Here is a 19,351-nt window from a genome sequence, read left to right on the forward strand (position 1 = left end):
CAAGAGCATAGGTAGTAGTGAGTGGAAAGAGGAAGAATGTAAACCCCCAGAGCACCTGACTGACTGCAAAACCAGTGCTTCTAACCACTAGGCTTAACTCAACTTACACACAGTTCTTGGAAGCCTTTGGTCCTCTCCACTGTCCCCTATGCTTCTCATCGGGCCTGAGCATAACAGCGATGCAGTACTTTGCGTTTCCCTAAGTTCAGGGCAGTTTTCAACACACAGTTCTCTACACCTGTGCCTTCTAATCTTTCAAATAAGACAACTCCGTTTTAATGTCTACGTATTTTGTTGATCCCGATATGGGCGTACTTGTCTTTTTAGTATCATTGACCAAATAAATAAATAAATAAATAAGTAAACACATGAAAAAGAGCTACTCTAATAGCACACAACCTAACCATGTGAATGATCGCAGTAGCATCTATCTATATTCGAAGAATAGTTAATCACATATTTTATTTAGTAAACCTTACTTATTCAGGCCACAGTCGCGGCTTCATGCCTGGAGGAATTGGCCAATAGCTCAGTGGTTGGCCAATTACCACTTCTGGATGTTGTTTCACTAGTTCCTTGGGACTTTCCCGTGAAGAATGTAAAAGTAAATGGTGTTGATCCCTCAGGGAATGGCAGTGGGGTAGATGCTTTACCAGCTCAGCAATGTACAGAGAACTGGAAGCTTCTGTTTCCCCCTTGTCACCCTTGGGGCTTTTGGGGTTCCAAAGGTTTGGTTGACATAGCCAGGAATTAGGCTTTTTATCCCAGCTCATTTACTAACAAACACTGTATATCTGTAGCTCCGGGCATGAAGTCCCATCCCCAAGAGCTTGGTTTCCCCGCCTATACAATGGGACCCTTGAGCCAGAACTCTATGGGTTCTTTCAAGGTGCAATGTCTGATGTTATTTATTCTTTTGCATCTGATATATTTCCCCAACCCCACTGCTTCAGCATCCATACTGGTCATCAAAAATAACCTGTATGGGGGTGCCTGGGCGGCTCAGTTGGTTAAACGTCTGACTTCGGCTCAGGTCATGATCTCGTGGTTTGTGGGTTCAAACCCTGTGCTGGGCTCTGTGCTGACAGGTCAGAGCCCGGAACCTGCTTTGGATTCTGTGTCTCCCTCTCTCTCTCCCCTCCCCCCTTCTCTCTCTCTCAAAACAGTAAACATTAGAAAAGTAACCAGTGTGTTAAAATACAATGAAAAAAACTTCCAATAAAGAGGGGTTTTTTTTAGAATATAATGTTCTACCGGAGAACTCGTGAATAATGTCACTGCCTTACTGAATCAATAGAACAGTTCATCAATCCCCTTCCAAAAACAAATGTGAGCACGAAAGGGCAATACAGTCTTTTGAAGTAGTAGTTTGGGCTGTTTTAACGTTCTGGCCTATTTGCCTCTCCAAATATAAGAAGATACGGCCAAGTGGTAGCTAGGGTACAGGTCTCGCCTAGACCCCTTGCCGCAGCATCGCCTCTGGAGAACGAGACGGTTCTCTTCGCACAGAGCCCAGGAAAGGATGTGACTCATGGTAAAAACCCACAAGATGTTCAGCTTTCCATTTTTCTTCGTCAAAACCGTCGGCTATACGATCCAGATTCATTCTGCAATGCGTCAACACGTGGCCAGTCCGAGCCGGCAGTCGGATAGAGCAGTGCTGTTCCAAGACGGTCCACATGTTAAGGATGGGAACTGAGAGGAAATATTTCGAAATATTTGAGGTAATGTGATATCATTACAATATCCTAGCATGTGATCTTTTCTCTAGAAATTCATTTTTTTAAATTTTTTTTATTTAAAAAAATTTTTTTAACGTTTTATTAATTTTTGAGACAGAGAGAGACAGAGCATGAATGGGGGAGGGGCAGAGAGAGAGGGAGACACAGAATCGGAAGCAGGCTCCAGGCTCTGAGCCATCGGCCCAGAGCCTGACGCGGGGCTCGAACTCCCGAACCGTGAGATCGTGACCTGAGCTGAAGTCGGACGCTCAACCAACTGAGCCACCCAGGCGCCCCTCTAGTAATTCATTTTTTATTGTAACGTACGAAAGTACTGTTCTGCAGAAGATGGGAACTTAAACAAACCTAATCCTCACTACGCGTATTCTGAAACGCACTGAATAGGGGCTTCGCTTACGTAACGGTACAGGAACAGTCGCTGTGATTCAACGTTCGCTCACTCAACACGTTTATCAGCCTTCACCAGGGGCGGCGTGTCTGGTAGCAGGAGCACAGGATTCAGAGTCAGAATGCGTGGGTCCAAATCCTGGCTCGGACACTTAGCAACGAGGTAACCTTCACAAGTTCCTTAACTATTTGCGGGCCCAATGTTCGTATCCGTAAAACGGGCGTGCGTACCAGACTCATTTGGTTGCTAAGGACGATTGGATGAGATAAAGTACATAAACTTGACTTAACGCATGGCAAGCACTCCGTCAGTGGTTGATGGTAAAAGGAAGAGTGAAGCACCCACCCCCCAGATGCTAGTTAGGTGACTGAATAAACTGCACCCCTATCCTCTGCAGGAAGACAATGTAAGTAAATCACCGCTATTAGTGGGGGTAGAGCTGAGGGAGCAGTAAAGGGGTGCATGATGGAGGGAGGGCCTAAGTGTTCAGGGTGGGCTTTACAGACAAGGTTTGCACCTAAATAAGGAAGGGAGAGCTTAGTGTTCCGGGAAGACAGGGGAAGGGGTGGGGAAATGCCAGGCAGAGAGAATAGCATGTTCAAAGGTCCGGGGTGGCGACATAATGGTAAATCTGAGCCCCTCAACAGTTCTGCATGGCTGGATTGTAGAAAAGGGTCAGAAATGGGGAGTCCCTTCAGAAAAAGGACGGGCATTCTTTCTTATAGGCTTCCCAGTGCTTACCACACACAGTCCCTGTGCACCGTCTCAATAAATGCTTACAGAATGAACAAGACTGAATGTCAGACGCACCGTGCTGAGATTTTGGACCTTGCTGTGAAGCTAATGAGAAGTCACGAAAGGTGATGTGGGGAGCAGAGGGGGGACCACGGTGCTGATTTGAAAGATGGATCAGAGGTGAGGGAGGTGGGGGTCGGGGAGTCCAATCACAGCAGCTCGCTGAGATGGAGTTTTGTCATTCTCTTTCGCTCTGATTTACAGATGAGGAAACAAACGTTCAGAGAACTCACTGACTTGTCCAAGCGTCCGTAGATTTCACGGACCCAGGTCTGCCTGACTTGGGTCCCATGCCTACCCTCACTTAGCCCACACAGGCTTCTTTCGGTTCCTACCCACAATCCTGTTTGCAGCAAGTAGAGTTCGATCTAGGGATTCCCTAACTCACTCTCAACTTACCGAGACGTAAATACCAGAAAGGAGAAAAGGATGGGTTTTCAGCCATTAGAGCGTGGCTGTGTGTCTGTGTCTGTGTATCCGTGTGCTGGAACATCAGCTACAATCCCCAAAACCCCTGGCAGAGGGAACGATGCCTGTGTGCACATATACCACCAGGGACCAACAGGGATGCAGAGGAACTCACCTTCGGGCCTGAGAGCAGACGAGCCTGAGCTGTTCAGTTCTGTAATAGGAGAGAAAGGCCAGTGTTCCCAGACGCAGCTGAGAAGAGGGACACGCTTGGGAAGGGATGGGAAGGAAAGAGGCGAGGACACACTCCAGGGAGAAGGAAGCCGAGTGGGTGGTAACAAGGCCAGTCGCCAACGTCTGGAGGCAACAAGAAGGTGCTGAGAACTGGACCCCATCGGGACCCTGGCTTCTAAGCTCAGCTCTGGTTCTTGACTCACTGTGTAGCCGTGGGGAGGTCGGAGGTGTACAGCACAGGACAACAGTCCCTGACTGTCGCAGTATGCGGTAATTTGCAAACCTGAACCTTAAAAAATAAACGCGATGGGGGCGAGTGGGTGGCTCAGTCGGTTAAGCGTCTGACTCTTGATTTTGGCTCAGGTAGTGATCTCGTGGTCGGTGGGATCGAGCCCCACATCGGGCTCTGCACTGCCAGAAAATTCTCTCTCCCTCTCTCTCTCTGCTCCTCCCTTGCTCTCTCTCTCAAAAGAAATTTAAATAACAAACATGATGTAACAAAAGGTAGATAGTACTATCGAGAAAGGCTGAACTAGGCTCAGAGTTGTGTTCTCCCGTTTCTTACCTGTATGATCTTGGAAAACTACTTTCTCTCTCTGAGGCTCAACTGTCTTCTCTGCAAAGGAAGGACAACCATGGGGTCCAGCAAAGTTTGGGGTAAAGACTAAATAAAATCATGCATGAAGAGGCTCGGCCAGGCGTCTGGCTCGCAGCCCTCAGTGGCTGGGGGCTGCAATGGTGACAATGAAAAGTAAGATGAAGGGGAGGGGGGCAGAAAGAACAGACGGGAGCAGGAGTGGAGGAGGAGGGGGCACCCCAGAGTCATCGCGCAGACCGTCTGGTGCCCTCCTGGCACATAAGCGTATCTCTCAGTACCCGTTAGACCCCCTTCTCCCTCTCCCGCGCAGCCTACACGACATCATCAGTCCTGAGACTGAGACCCCCCTGGAGCAAAGAAGAAACAAGTCTGTCAAATGGTTCTTCAACCTCAGGACACAGAGGCAATGGCACCACCTACTGCACAACGGAGGTACTGCCTGTACTCCTCAAAGGGCTCTTTGGAACAAGCCTTTTTTTTTTTTTTAATGTTTGTTTATTTTTGAGAGAGAGAGAGAGCATGGGGAGGGGCAGAGCGGGGGGGGGGGGGGGGGGGGGGGGGGGGGGGGGGGGGGAGGGACAGAGAATCCCAAGCAGGCTCTGCGCTGACAGCAGAGAGCCCGACAGGGGGCTCGAACTCAAGAACTGTGAGATCACTGAGCTGAAGTCGACTCTGAACCGACTGAGCCACCACCAGACAAGGCTTGCCTCCTGTAGCCTCCCGCCTGCTGTACCCCCTCCTACTCTGTGCGGCCACGGCTGACAACAGGCCGAAACATGGACGTGCGGCTGTGGACAAGAAGATGCCACACAAAACGTCACCTGCACCAGGCTCTGCTGTCTCTCCGTCCTACCACTTCTCTCTCCCTAAAACGTGACTGAGACAGACAGATGTTTTGCAAATTCCCTTATCTCAACAGAATCCCAGATCAATGTCCACAAGGCGAGAGCTAGGGGAAGGACAGAAGCCACATCCTATGGGATGCCTGAGCTAGGTCTCCAGTGCTGGTTCCCAGTTTACCAACTCCCAAGCTTGCCCAGCACAAACAGCCAGCTCTGGCTTTTAGGGGTTGCCAGAAACCCTTCTCTAGGAAAGCACCCTTTCATGCCCTTCCCCTGCCTTTAATTATTCAAATTCTACTCATCTCTCCAGTTCTCACTGACTTCCCTTTGCTTTTAACACAATGCTTCAGGGGCACCTGGGTGGTTCAGTCGGTTAAGCATCTGACTTCAGCTCAGGTCATAATCTCACAGTTCGTGAGTTCGAGCCCCACGTTGGGCTCTGTGCTGATAGCTCGGGGCCTGGAGCCTGCTTCGGATTCAGTGTCTCCCTCTCTGTCTGTCCCTCCCCCACTCGTGCTCTGTCTCTCAAAAATGAATAAACTTAAAAAAAAATTAAAACAGTGGTGACTCACAGGGGCACTGGTACCCCAATGTTTTTAGCAGCATTTTCAACAATAGCCAATTCATGGAAAGAGCCCAAATGCCCAACAACTGATGAATAGATAAAGAAGATGTGGTTTATATATACAACGGAATACTACTCGGAGATGAAAAGGAATGAAATCTTGCCATCTGCAACAACATGGATGGAAATGGAGGGCATTATGCAAAGTGAAATAAGTCAGTCAGCGAAAGACAGATATGATATGTTTTCACTCATAGGTGGAACTTGAGAAACTTAACAGATGATCAAGGATACGAAGTGGTGCATTTTGTGTACGGCTGAAAAGAGACCACTTACACGTGTAAATAAATTCGAGGATGTTTTAAAGCAGGACATCATTAGTTGCAAAGACGTATATTTGGGATTGAAGGTGCAGAACAGATTGAGGCCATAGGGGCAGGAGCAGTAAGGGGAAAAGATGGGACTGTGACAGAGTTTCAGAAATTTCGGCAGGTGGAGGCAGACAACGAAGGAGGAAATTATGACCAGGCTCACTATCTAATCAAAGCCACAGCTATGGGAATGAGGAGGCTGTGTTTGAGAAGCATTGACTCAACCATGGGCGAAGGGAAGGAAAAAAAGAAAACTAGGGAGGGAGCCAAACCATAAGAGACTCTTAAAAACTGAGAATAAACTGGGGGTTGATGGGGGGTGGGAGGGAGGGGAGGGTGGGTGATGGGCATTGAGGAGGGCACCTGTTGGGATGAGCCCTGGGTGTTGTATGGAAACCAATGTGACAATAAATTTCATATTAAAAAATAAATAAATAAAATGATAATTATTAAAAAAAGAGAAGCATTGACTCAAAGTATTAAGAATTGTCCACAGCTGTGGTCAGGGGTGCCCCGAAATTGGTGAAGAAATCGCAATATTGTGTCGGCATAAATTCCGGGAAGACAATGGGCATCATTATCTTCCTTCTGGGTTTAGTACAAAGAGCGTGCAATTTGGAGACCGATAAGCTTGTGCTCACATCCTGGGACCACTATTAATGAGTTTTATGGTGCTGGGCAAATGAACTAGCCTCTGTGAGTCTCAAATTCCCCGTGTGAAAATGAGACAAGCAAAACTTGCAATTGTCTGAGAAATAAACGAGATGCCACAGAGCAAACACTCAACACATGTTCCTTTCTTCCTGGTACTCTTTTTGAGTCTGTGCCCATCCACTTACCCAATAAAATATCTCAACAAGGTCCCTGAATACCACACAATGTGGAACTGATACCAATGTCAGTTGACACAAAAGGAGCTCTTCAAGCTCAGGGTTATCAAAAGAAACCCCTATGAATCAGTCTGTAGATAGAGATCAAATTGTAACCTTGAGCAGGAACATACTGAAATATGCTGAAAACATAGCAAATAACATACAGGGGTCACAGGCAGAGGAGCACGGTATGGATCACCTGCTCGTTCCTCCTCACAAGTGCAGAGACCTATACCCTTAGCCAGTATAGCAGGGCGTGATCTGTCCCAGGTCCACATCCATTTCTGCGGCCGCTGCCCAGTCCTCCCTCTGTGCCTCCAAGCCCAGCTGTCAGCACTGACTTCAACTGTGTCAGAGTCATTGCTGAAACTTACAAGCTTTCTGCAAACATAGAAATAAATGCTATTCCACTGCTCTTGCTTACACTGGAACAGTTAAGTGAAATGGCTTCCCTTTCATTAATATATTCTTTCCTTTTCCTCTGTATGAATGCCTTTATTCCTTTTTATCCTCATATTCACCTGATCTCCCTCCCAACGGAGAACTATTCTAAAATTTTCAAACACATTCTGTTGCATTTCTGTTTCATTAACAGATCACGAGATAATGCATTTGGTCGTTTTCAATTCTGCTTCCCCCTTGACTACCATCACCAGCCTGTGAGCATCTCAGTGATGGGCTCATGCCTCATTCATCTTCGTTTCTCCGTGGCTTAGGACAGTTTTCCACATAGTAATTCTCCAAAATAGACAGAGAGATAGATAGATAGATAGATAGATAGATAGATAGATTCAAGTTCTACAATGTTCCAGAGCCTTAAAGCCTATAAGGCATATCTTGCAGTTGTTGCAGGCGTGGTTCTAAACCCCCACAGTAAAGTGTGTCAAATGAATTCTCTGGTTTCCCAGGGCATATTAAAGCTATGTTTATGTGACTTAGCTTACTGTAGACAACTAAGTGTGCAATAGCATTATGTCTGAAAAAGCAACGTCCATACCTCAATTAAAAAATAGCAACCACCTTCTGAGCTTTCAGTGAGTCGTAATCACTGACGACAGATCACCGTAACGGATATAGTAATAGTGAGAAGTTTGAAATGTTGTGAGAATTACCAAAATGTGACACTGAGACAGGAAACCAGCAAATGCTGTTGGGAAAAATGATGCCAATAGATTTGCTTGATGCAAGACTGCCACGAACCTTCAGTATGTTAAAAAAAAAAAAAAACAAAAAAAAAGCAGTATCCATGGAGCACAATAAAGGTAGGTACAATGAAACAAAGTATGGCTGTGCACAGGCGAAAGGTTCACAGCACAACTCAAATGATTTCATTACACCTGCCAGTGCAATCTGAGAATGCCTTCCCTGAACCCACTGCAAACTGAATGTTAAGAACCACTCTCGGCTGGGGTGCCTGGGTGGCTCAGTCGGTTAAGAGTCTGACTCTGGATCTTTGGCTCGGGTCATGATCTCACAGTTCCTGAGTTTGAGCCCCGCATTTGGCTCTGGGCTTGCAGCACAGAACCTGCTTGGGAAACTCTCTCCCTCCTTCTTTTTCTTCCCCTCCCACCCCCCCACCCCCAGCTTGCACTCTCTCTCTCTCTCTCTCTCTCTCTCTCTCTCTCTCTCTGTCTCTCTCAAAATAAATAAATAGACCTAAAAAAAAAAAAAAAGAAAAAGAAGAACCAGTCTGGGCTCTGAGAGCAGACATTAGAAGTAAAGACAGGGCTTTGGCACAGAGCCATGACTGTTATTCTTATTATACATGTTCCCAGTTGATTTCTCAGCCTTTTTTGGTGGCCGGATCTTTTCACAAAGGTGGGAGGAGGAATAGTATAAGAATTTGCATGTAATGGAGCTGCAACTTGAAAGTAAAAAGTTATCAGGGATTCCTAGATGAAGGTGTTAGCTACGCTTCTCAATTGTCGAGGCCACATTATGGACAAGTGTGCTTCCGCGAGCGTGTGTGGGAGCGAGGGGTGGGTGTGGTGCACATGGGATACACACTGCTGTGACCATCGGGGTTGAAAACATTGAAAAGCACCCAGACGGGTTAATAAATAGCCTCCCTCAAATCCCACCCTCCTAGCCCAAGCCCCCCTCTCTTTCCGCTGGACTCTTTTGTAAGTTTCTGGACCTCCCTGCAATTCAATGGCTGAAGAGTGTTCCTGGGAGCATGGATGCCCCAGGACGTGCTCAGGTAGCAATCTTCCTGCCTCCGTTCTTGTTGATCATACCCTGGTTCTTTTGTCCTTATTTTTCGCCCAGTTTCAATAAAACTTTATTTGCTTCCATTGTCTCGCCATTAACAGAAAACTGGCAAAAAGCTAAAAACGTTTTGTGTTTACAAGGATAAACAGCCTCTTCACCCAGAGAAGGTGAAAGCCTCAAAGGACCACGGGGAAGAAAGAATCACCCTCCCCCACATGCCCTGAGCTGCCCTTGTTGCTTTAGACAAAGCCTCAGTCCACTGGCCAGGGACCCTGTACGTGACCGGCTCAAGGTAAGGGCGGAGAAAGCAGACCGATTCATTCCCATGATAGAAAGGTGAATAGAAGCTATACCAAGGGTCAAGTGCCTGGATTTTATGGGATGCTGGAACCAGGTGGCCACTTATTAAAAAAAAAAAAAAAAAACCAACAAAAAAAACCAAAAAACAAGATTCATTTTAGGCACAGCTTTTTTATGTTTTGTTTCTAAATTGGTAAAAGAAACCCAGTCCTAGAACCCGCGCTCATTTTTTTTCAGTTTGTTTTTGTGTAAATACAATTAAGTGATCACACTGCTGTATACTTCATTTGCACAAAGTTCTGGGCCACACGTACTCATGTAGTAAAGTTACCCCTCCCTGTTCCCAGGGGAAAAACCTCCGGGGGTGCCTGGCTGGCTCAGTGTGTGACTTTTTTTTTTTTTTTTTTTTTTTTTTAGAGAGAGAGAAAGCTCAAGCACGCACGAGAGACAGAGAGAGAGAGAGAGAGAATATCTTAAGCAGGCTCCATGGGGAGCCTGACATGGGGCTTGATCCCGCGACTCTGGGATCATGACCAAAGCTGAAATCAAGAGTTGGACGCTCAACTGACTGAGCCAGCCAGGTGCCCCTAGAGCACACGCCTCTTAATCTCAGGGTCGTGAGTTCAAGCCTCACGATGGGTGGGGAGCCTACTTTAAAAAAACGAAAACGAAACCAAACTACTCTGGAAGAGAGTTGTCACCGAAACGTAACCAGAGTTCATTACGTGGACTGTGAGAAAATTACAAATGATATGAAAAATAGGCTGTTGGTTCTTCCAAACAGATGCAGCTGTGTGTGGGTGCGTATGATGGTGTCTGACTCTTCCTCGTTCCCTGTGCTAGTTCGAGGGTCCCGTTCTCCTCCAAATAAGGCTTCAGGTGCTTACTCCAGGTCGTTCAGGGCCATCGTGGCCTCCCAGTGCCCTCTCCACATCCTGACCCACACATTTCAGCTCCCACTTCTAACCGCCAGCTTCAAATTCCCGGTGGCAGGCACCACGCGTACTTTTCCGGTCAATGTCATTTCACTGACTTAGCCACCTGGACCGGGCTGCCACAGGGGGAGAGGGGGCGAAAGGTCCAGGCTCCTTGGAAGGTATGGGGACGGTACGGATCTGCACGGAACGGATGGTTTTCGTAGGCATTAATTCTGAACTAACTCGTGGGAGTTCGCGTAAGGTCCGAAACATAGTCAAGAGCCAATAACTCCTTTCTGAATCGGACGCTGCGAGAAGCTAGAAACTGGACCAGTGGAGCCAGCTACCAACCTGTGACATCGAGCCTCACGGAGGCTGTGGGCTTCCGGATCTCACGCTGCAGGGGGGAAGCGGAGGATTCCGGGTTTTATGGGGCTCTTGTGAGGCTGAGGTAAGAGCTGCTGGGCACACGGTGGCGAAGCCAGTGGATCTGGAGGGCCATCAGACCTGCTCTCCCAGTCCACAGGGTTGGGGGCAAATCACTCGACAGCTTACATCAAATACCTCCCCAAAACTGGAGGTGGGGCTATCGGAAACCAAAACAAGCAAATCTGAAGCAAGCTCTTGGGTGGGCTGAAGAGGGCCGCCCGGTTGGAGGTCCCGTGAGGCTTCTTTTTTTTCCCAGAGCAGTGCCAGCTGATTCCCATGAGGAAGCATCTGATTGGCTCAGCTTTGGTTTGTCTCTTCCCCAAACCAATCAGTCATGGCCCGGGGACAGCGGGTTGGGGAGAAGAGGGTTAGGGGCAGCTCAAGCCCTGGGGCAACCGTGCTGGGTCCAGATCAAAGGACATCAAGCATTTACTTCCCTCCCTGACACATAACAGGCATTCAACCTAAGATTTTTGCAGGATCGTGCTTTGCAAAGTGTGAGGAACTTGCTTCCTCCTCTGCTAGAACTTTGCTGAACTTATGCCACATTCCCCAGGGGAGATAAAAGTATAGGAATGGCCCCTGCCTCCAGGGATCTTAGAGCCTTCATGAGAAAAGCATCAATACAGAATTAAGGTTTGAGTTTATGATAGAGATCACAAGTGTCAAAAGTGATAGTGAAACACCTTTTTAAAAAAAAAAAAAAAAGACAGGGGTGGTGGTAAATGAAAGGGAATTCTAGGAGACAAATAGAAGTTTTGTAAGAAAAATAATTTGGAAAACATCGATTTTGAGGCTAGACTGGAAAGTGATTTTCTGTTCCATTTCCTTAGCAGTCTCATACCCATAACAAAAATAGACTTATTTATAATGCCATCGATTGCCTTGTGTATAGAACTAAGAATATAAAATAGGAGGGGGGTGCCTTCCATTTTGACAAATGCGGAAATAACAAGGAGAATGTACTGAACATTTCTCCACTGCTCCCTCTGGACCTTTTCTGTTCTCTTCTGACTCCCTGCCTTGCCGAGCAATTTAGTTTTATCCCCACGAATGAAGCAATTCACATGATTTGAGTTTGGCTTTGTTTGTGTATTACTGAGAAATGTCCTACACCTCTATCATCCATTATCTCGAACAATATCATGAGGACTTTTGAATATAAATTTAAGAAAAATGCACCACACACACACGCACACACACACTCCACACTGAGGCTATAGTATTAGGAGATAAATTAACATTCCCACTAATCTAATTCAGGCTCTTTGCCTCTTTGCAACATGGAAATAGAACCATCTCCTAATAGGATGAGAGGGCTGTGCTCTGAATATGCGCCGGCTTTTTGCTAGGACTCTTGCCTTCTCACCTACACTTCATATTCTATCTCACACAGGCATTTCAATATTGCCGCATCCTGATTTCCTGCAGCGAGAGGCGATTTCAATAATGAATGGCCCTACAATGCAACGAGACCTTAGGGTAGTTTGGATGTGACATCTTCGAAAGAGGTGGCTGTTGTACAGCTGAGAGGCTGGAGGGGTGTGTGTGTGTGTGTGTGTGTGTGTGTGTGTGTGTGCACGCACGCACATGCAAATGTGTGTGTTATGCTGAGGCTTATTTAAAGCTCTTTAATCAAAGAGCTAGCTGGTCCAGGGAGAATCATTCCAACCTTGTCTTTCCTTTATTCTACAAAAAAACACATACATATATAGCCAACATTTTTCATGCCTTCTCCCAGGTATTTTGCACCTATTAACCCATTTAATCCTCAAAAACATTCAAGAAAGTACATACGATTATTATCACTGTTTTATAGATGAGAAAACTAAGACCCAGAGAGGTTAAGGAAATTGCTCAGACTTAACAGCTGGCGTGTTCTGAAGACAGGATTTGAACTTGGGCGATTTGGCTCCAGAGCTCATACTCTTACTGAGTCCGTTCACTACGCTGGCAGAAGACATTCTGGGGTGCCACCGACACACACATCAGAACCCAGGAGATTATTCTGAAAAAGCTAATTTAAAAGACAGTCATGAATTAAAACACTCAATTTCAGGGCACCTGGGGGGCTCAGTCCTTAGGCATTTGACTTTGGCTCAGGTCATGGTCTCACAGTTCATGAGATCAAGGCCCACATCGGTGGATGAGCCCGAGCCCTGCCTCGGGTGAACATGAGCCCCTTCGGGTAAACACAATCCTTATTGAGGTGAACCCCACTTCTCTCTCTCTGTCTCTCTCTCTCTCTGCCTCTCCTGGTATTCTCTCTCTCTTTCTGCCCCTCGCTCACTTGCACTTTCTCTCTTTCAAAAAAAAAAAAAAAAGCTTCTAAAACACTCAATTTCAGCTCCTGGCTCCAGACAAAATGGCTACACAGATCAATGAGAAAACTTCTTCCCCTCTGCCCCGCCTCCTCTCAATAAACTTGTACTCCAATGAACTCACACCAATGAACTCCCTGCTGTCCTAGTAGAAGAGCTCATACCCCACAGTATTCTGCAAAGGACTGGCCTCACTTAGGGTATCATGGCCCTTTGCGGGTGCCATGATTATTATTATATCTTTAGGTTGTGTTCATCATGTGCCAGCTTTCTTCTAAGTACTTAACATACATTATGGGATCGAAACCATGCCATCACTCCGTGTGGGTTACTCCTACTATCCACATATTACATATTACACACTTTGAGAAGCCAACACTTGGAATTCAAGGCTGAAATGTTATCTTGCATGTAAAGCCCACTGCTCAGTGCCTGGTGCATAACAGGCACCCCCAAATGTTGGCAATTATTATTCCTACCACCCTCCTCATTTATCGTGATTTTGTTTTTTTAATGTCATTTTAAATGGTCTCTACATAGCTCACTGGGGATATAGTTCATATTAGGACTCACAGCCATGTGCTTCCAAAACTTATGCCATGACTATATCCAGAAATCAGCAACAAAAACTGTGACAGACCTGACAGCCAGTACATCTGAAGACTGGTTAATAGATAGAGTGTCTTCAGTGGGGTCTAGATAAGACTCAGGGAAGTCGAAATAATATTCTGTATATTCTCTTTTGCACTGGAGCCAATAGTTGAAACTTGGGAGGGGCAAATGCTTAACTCCACTTAGGGCGCATTGTCATGATCCACTCTGATCAATATTGAAATGGGATTTCCTTTGTTTGCATCCCATGGAATCTTAAAGCAGAAGACATGTAACCATTATCAGAGACTCTGGGAAGACTTTTTGTAAGGTAACGCCATGGAAGGGTTGGCTTCAACTCCTGCTTACAGATTTGAAATTCAACAATTTATAAAGGTCACGGTGCAGCCCAGGAAACTCCCATTCCTTGTCCCAATCCAGACAGCAAGCCATGGCCTTTTCTTTTGTTCATCTTCCACTCCACCTCTTCTAAGACTCAGGAGCTCAGAACTGACTTGATCAGTTAATGGTGCTGATGTTTCTGGGTTTGGGTGAATCAATACGTCACCCCTTATAGTGAAAACACACACACACACACACACACACACACACACACACACACAGAAAAAGAAAATAAACACAACCCAAACTCTTAATTGAATGAATGAAACATGTTTACTAAAGACAATTAGAAAATATAAAGAAAAAGGTAATTCTCCCGTAATTCCTACTAATGTGTGGTTGTATAGTTTTCCAGTCCTCTTTTTTAACTTTTCCAATGTAAAAGATGAGTTCTTAAAATGCAGAAATGGCTTTAAATATAAGCATGTTCTGTGTAGTGACAGACTGGAAATTAGACATATTTTCATTGCAGTATACCAACCACTGAGCACTTAACTCTGTGGCAAGCATTGTATCAGTTATTAGCAACATACAACCAATTAAGTCAAGATCCCTTCTGTCAAAACGCTCACAGTCTAGTGCAGGAGACCGAAAAGTAAATAGAACCTAGTCAAGTATGCCTGTAAGAAGGGTTGTGGTAACAAGAAGCATGTATGGGTTTATTAGGGCTCCTAAAAAGAATAATTGCCATCATCACACAAATTATGGTCATAATCACAGGAACTAACAGCACTCAAAATCTTCACATTTATTTTAGCTGATTTCAACTTTAAGACAACCTTCAGGGTTGGCAAGCATTTTTGGTTTTATCTCCACTTTTAGGAGGAAACACAGAAATGTAACGAAAGACCGTGGGCTTTGAGGCCAACCAGACTTGTGTCCAACTCTAGATCCAGGCTCTGACCAGCAACCTGGTCCTAACTCAGTTACTGAATGTATGCAACTACTTCCCAGGATTGGTCTCAGATTGATAAGTAGTATCTATAATGTGCCCGATGCATGGTTAAGTACTCCCTCAAAGGCAGCTTTTATTACCGACCAAAGCTCAGAATGAGTCAGTGACTTGCTCAAGGTCATGCAAGCAGTGGACAGAGCAGGCACGCCAAAGTCTCTGATGCTAATCCTGTCTCCTTCTAGACGGCCCCAATTATAATGCTTAGGTAATCATCTATAGTTGGCAGTGGGCAGTGCCAGGAATAGAACAGGTACCGCGTGTGATCTGTATCAGTATCTATGGATGCATTTAACATTAGTTTCTTTTTTTTCTCTTAAGCGTTCAGGAAAAAAAAAAAAGGTTACATCAAAGTTGTCTGATATGTTTCCCAGTAAAAATCTGCTGCCCAAATCCCCAGTCCATGATGTCAACACTAGAAACTACAATTAGAAGAGGGAATTAAACCTGTAGAGAAATCCATCCGAAAACTACAAAATCTACAAAGTCGTTCCTAGGACATGGCCCATTTGCCTTCTTGGCTGTGACTCCACCCTCCCAGGGACCGGAAAGAAGAGCCCACTGGGGACCTCTGAAGATACCAGCTAAGCATCCGTTTCAGTTTGGCGGGCAACGAGTTCCTTCTACAGAAGATGTTCATCTTCCTGAGCACCTGTTTAAAACGAAGCAGGACCGATAGAGAAAAGAATGAACAGTGATGGAGAAAAACCCCCGTGTCGACCAGGGAACTGTTTCCTGACTGTGAGTCAGCAGGGTATCACAGTGTTGTGTAACGTGAAGGCACAGTGCCGGAATGAGCCACAGCATCTGAGAATAACCACAGAATCTGGAGTTGGAAGGCCCCTTACAGCAGTCTTTTAGGAACAATTTTTACAGGGGCGCCTGGGTGGCTCAGTCGGTTCGGCGTCCGACTTCGGCTCAGGTCACGATCTCACAGTTCGTGAGTTCAAGCCCTGCACTGGGCTCTGTGCTGACAGCTCAGAGCCTGGAGCCTGCTTCTGATTCTGTGTCTCCCTCTCTCTCTGCCCCTGCCCTGCTTGCACTCTGTCTCTGTCTCTCAAAAAAGTGAATAAACGTTAAAAAATATATATAAAGAAAAAAAACAGAAAAAATTTTTTACGATGCAATCGACAATAGGAAATACACTTCCCAAGTGCAACTCCACATACACATACAAATAAAGGAAATACATAAAACTCTTAAGAAATAACGTCTATCCTTACTACATGCGACACATTCTAATATTGCCTATTTTAACCTATTCTATTCTTTTTCACTTCCCAATAAATTAATTTCTCAAGATGCTAACGGATCACAACCTACAGTTTGTGACGGGGTGGGGGGGGGGTGGGAGTCGGGGTGGGGGACAGAACTGCTATGGAGAATATCTCATTCGGTTCCCTGTGCAATACCCATGACAGATCCTGATTCATGCCAGCACGAGGTAATCTTTAGCAAGGTCGAAGTCGGGGCATCCGGGTGGCTCAGTCAGTTAAGCGTCCAACTTTGGCTCTGGTCATGATCTCAAGGTTCATGAGATTGAGCCCCATGTTGGGCTCTGCACTGACCGTACAGAGCCTGCTTTGGGTCCTCTCTCCCTCCCTCTCTCTCTGCCCCTTCCCTGCTTGAGCTCTAAATAAATAAATAAACAAACTTAAAAAAAAAAAAAGGAATGCCAAAGTCATCAAGAAACTTAAGTTTACGGATAACGACACGACGACAACGGAAATACCGCCCACCGTTTAGAGCACATACTAGGTACCAGGCCCTACACTTCTCGCAATGTCTGTACCATTTCGTCCTCACAGCAATGCTTTGCATGGTTCTGTCATCACTTCCATCTTACAGATGAGGAAACTGAGGCCTCCCCCAGAGGCTAACTACTTGTCACATATGGTCATCTAATCCATTTAGAGCTCAGCCGTTTGCAGGTGAGGGGGACCCGGGCACCAAGGGCTTCTGTGATTTCACCCTGCTTTCTGTACAGGAAGCATGGCGACCCACGACTGGCCCCAAATGCCAGTGCTGATCCAACGAAGCATCCCTGCCTCTCCCCACTCCTCTTTCCTCCGCCCTCAGCCCTGTTGACCTTTACTGCCGGGGTCAGAAGCGCTACAGCGGGTCCAGGCATAATCCCACCTGACTGGCATCTAAAGCACACTGAGATACCACCTCACGCCGGTCAGAGTGGCCAAAATGAACAAATCAGGAGTCTATAGATGCTGGAGAGCATGTGGTGAAACGGGGACCCTCTTGCACTGTTGCTGGGAATGCAAACTGGTATAGCCGCTCTGGAAAACGGTGTGGAGGTTCCTCAAAAAACTAAAAATAGATCTACCCTATGGCCCAGCAATAGCACTGCTAGGAATTTACCCAAGGGATACAGGAGTGCTGATACATAGGGGCACTGGTACCCCAATGTTTATAGCAGCACTCTCAACAATAGCCAAATGATGGAAAGAGCCTAAATGTCCACCAACTGATGAATGGATAAAGAAACTGTGGTTTATATACACAATGGAATACTACGTGGCAATGAGAAAGAAGGAAATGTGGCCTTTTGTAGCAACGTGGATAGAACTGGAGAGTGTTATGCTAAGTGAAATGAGTCATACAGAGAGAGACAGATACCATATGTTTTCACTCTTAGGTGGATCCTGAGAAACTTAACAGAAGACCATGGGGAGGGGAAGAAAAAAAAAAAGAGGTTAGAGAGGGAGGGAGCCAAAACATAAGAGACTCTTAAAAACTGAGAATAAACTGAGGGTTGATGGCGGGTAGGAGGGAGGGGAAAATAGGTGATGAGCATCGGGGAGGGCACCTTTTGGGATGAGTACTGGGTGTTGTAGGGAAACCAATTTGACAATAAATTTCATATAAAAAAAATAAAGCCAGAAAGGAAGAGAGGAGGAGGACTTTTCCGTCAATGTTTTTAAGCTGGAAAACCCTTTTCTGAGAGACCTCAGGATTCTTCTGTTTACATCTCCTTGGCCAGATGCCAGGCACGAGCTCGCCTGGGACCAACCGCGGCCATAACCACTGTGTCCTCTAAGGTGGGCACGTTGCTGCTCGTACGAAATCATGATTCTCTCGGTAAAGACAAGGCCATGGCCGTGGGGAGAGCAACTCAGAGTGTCTGCTTACCTTGGCTTTTTAGCATGTGGATCTTACTCACTTTTTCAGTCACATCTCTCCCCACTTCCTCCCAAGGCTGAATTACCCAAATTGTGCTGAACCTTCTTTTTTTTAAGCACTTTTAGTGTGCCGTGCCTTTTTTTTTCAATATATGAAGTTTATTGTCAAACTGGTTTCCATACAACACCCAGTGCTCATCCCAAAAGGTGCCCTCCTCAATACCCATCACCCACCTTCCCCTCCCTCCCACCCCCCATCAACCGTGTCTTTCTAACCTTAGGTCCTTCATTATTCTTCTTTCCTTTCTCTTGAAACATTCGTTAGCTCACCCCCATCTCTTGTGCCTAGCTACCCCTTACCTTTCTTTAAGGTCTCGGATAAAATGTCCTCTCCTGCGGGAAGAGGTGCCTCTCCCACCCACTCTCTCTGCTGGGCTGAAATTGACTGAGTTCAGACGCCAAGTCTTGTGCCCTCAATCCCTCCCAAGGTAACTGGTTTGTAATTAATGTTTATTTTTTCTTTTTATTTTTTTAATGTTTATTTATTTATTTTTGAGAGAGAGAGAGAGAGAGAATGACCAGGGGAGGAGCAGAGAGAGAGGGAGACACAGAATCCAAAGCAGGCTCCAGGCTCTGAGCTGTCAGCACGGAGCCCGACACGGGGCTTGAACCCACGAACCCCGAGATCACGAGCTGAGCCGAAGTCCAAGTCTTAACCAACTGAGCCATCCAGGCGTTCCAATAAATGTTGACTGAATGAGTGAGTAAAATAGTCACCATTATTAAGTAGAAAGGGTGCTGTATTTTAATATCATCTATTTTGAATATGTGCCAGAGACTTTATCAGACAATCATACATCACATAACAAAATTGCAAAATATATTCATCCTAATTGTATTCAATCAAAGGGATCAAGTTGCATGTTCAAGGCCACACAGCTTGCAAATGACGGAGACAGGATGCAAAGCCTGTCCTGATTCTAGAGCCCAGGGATTTTCCCCTCCACCACACTGCTGCCCGGATCTCTTCCAGCCCTAGTTTGTGGTATGACCTAGAATAGGGGCTGACAAATATTTTCTATGAAGGACCAGACAGTAAACATCTTAGGCTTTGAGGGACAGAGAGTCTAATCAACCCTATTGTGGCTTGAAAGCAAACATGGAGAATATATAAACACAAATGAGCGTGGTTGTGTCCCACTAAAAATATATTTACAAAAACAAGTAACGGCTAAATCTGACTTACAGGCTGTAGTTTGGAGACCCCTGACCTACAGCA

The 19,351-nt window shown here is 45.9% G+C and overlaps 1 long non-coding RNA gene across 2 annotated transcripts in view; it reads right to left on the bottom strand.

Moving 5' to 3' along the window:
• Window positions 1-1,261: 1,261 nt before the first annotated feature.
• The window catches only part of LOC122210813, an 81,803-nt gene continuing 63,713 nt past the window's right edge, over window positions 1,262-19,351 (bottom strand). The window contains exons 5-7 of one of the 2 annotated variants that reach the window (XR_006198269.1): window positions 3,509-3,547; window positions 2,140-2,219; window positions 1,262-1,660 (exon numbers count right to left, since the gene is read on the bottom strand). This is a non-coding gene — a long non-coding RNA (uncharacterized LOC122210813). Of the gene's footprint in view, window positions 1,696-2,139; window positions 2,220-3,508; window positions 3,548-19,351 lie in introns of both variants that reach the window. The other variant, XR_006198268.1, reaches the window with a different exon arrangement.

Source organism: Panthera leo, chromosome F2 (assembly GCF_018350215.1).
Source record: "Panthera leo isolate Ple1 chromosome F2, P.leo_Ple1_pat1.1, whole genome shotgun sequence".
NCBI classification, from domain to species: domain Eukaryota; kingdom Metazoa; phylum Chordata; class Mammalia; order Carnivora; family Felidae; genus Panthera; species Panthera leo.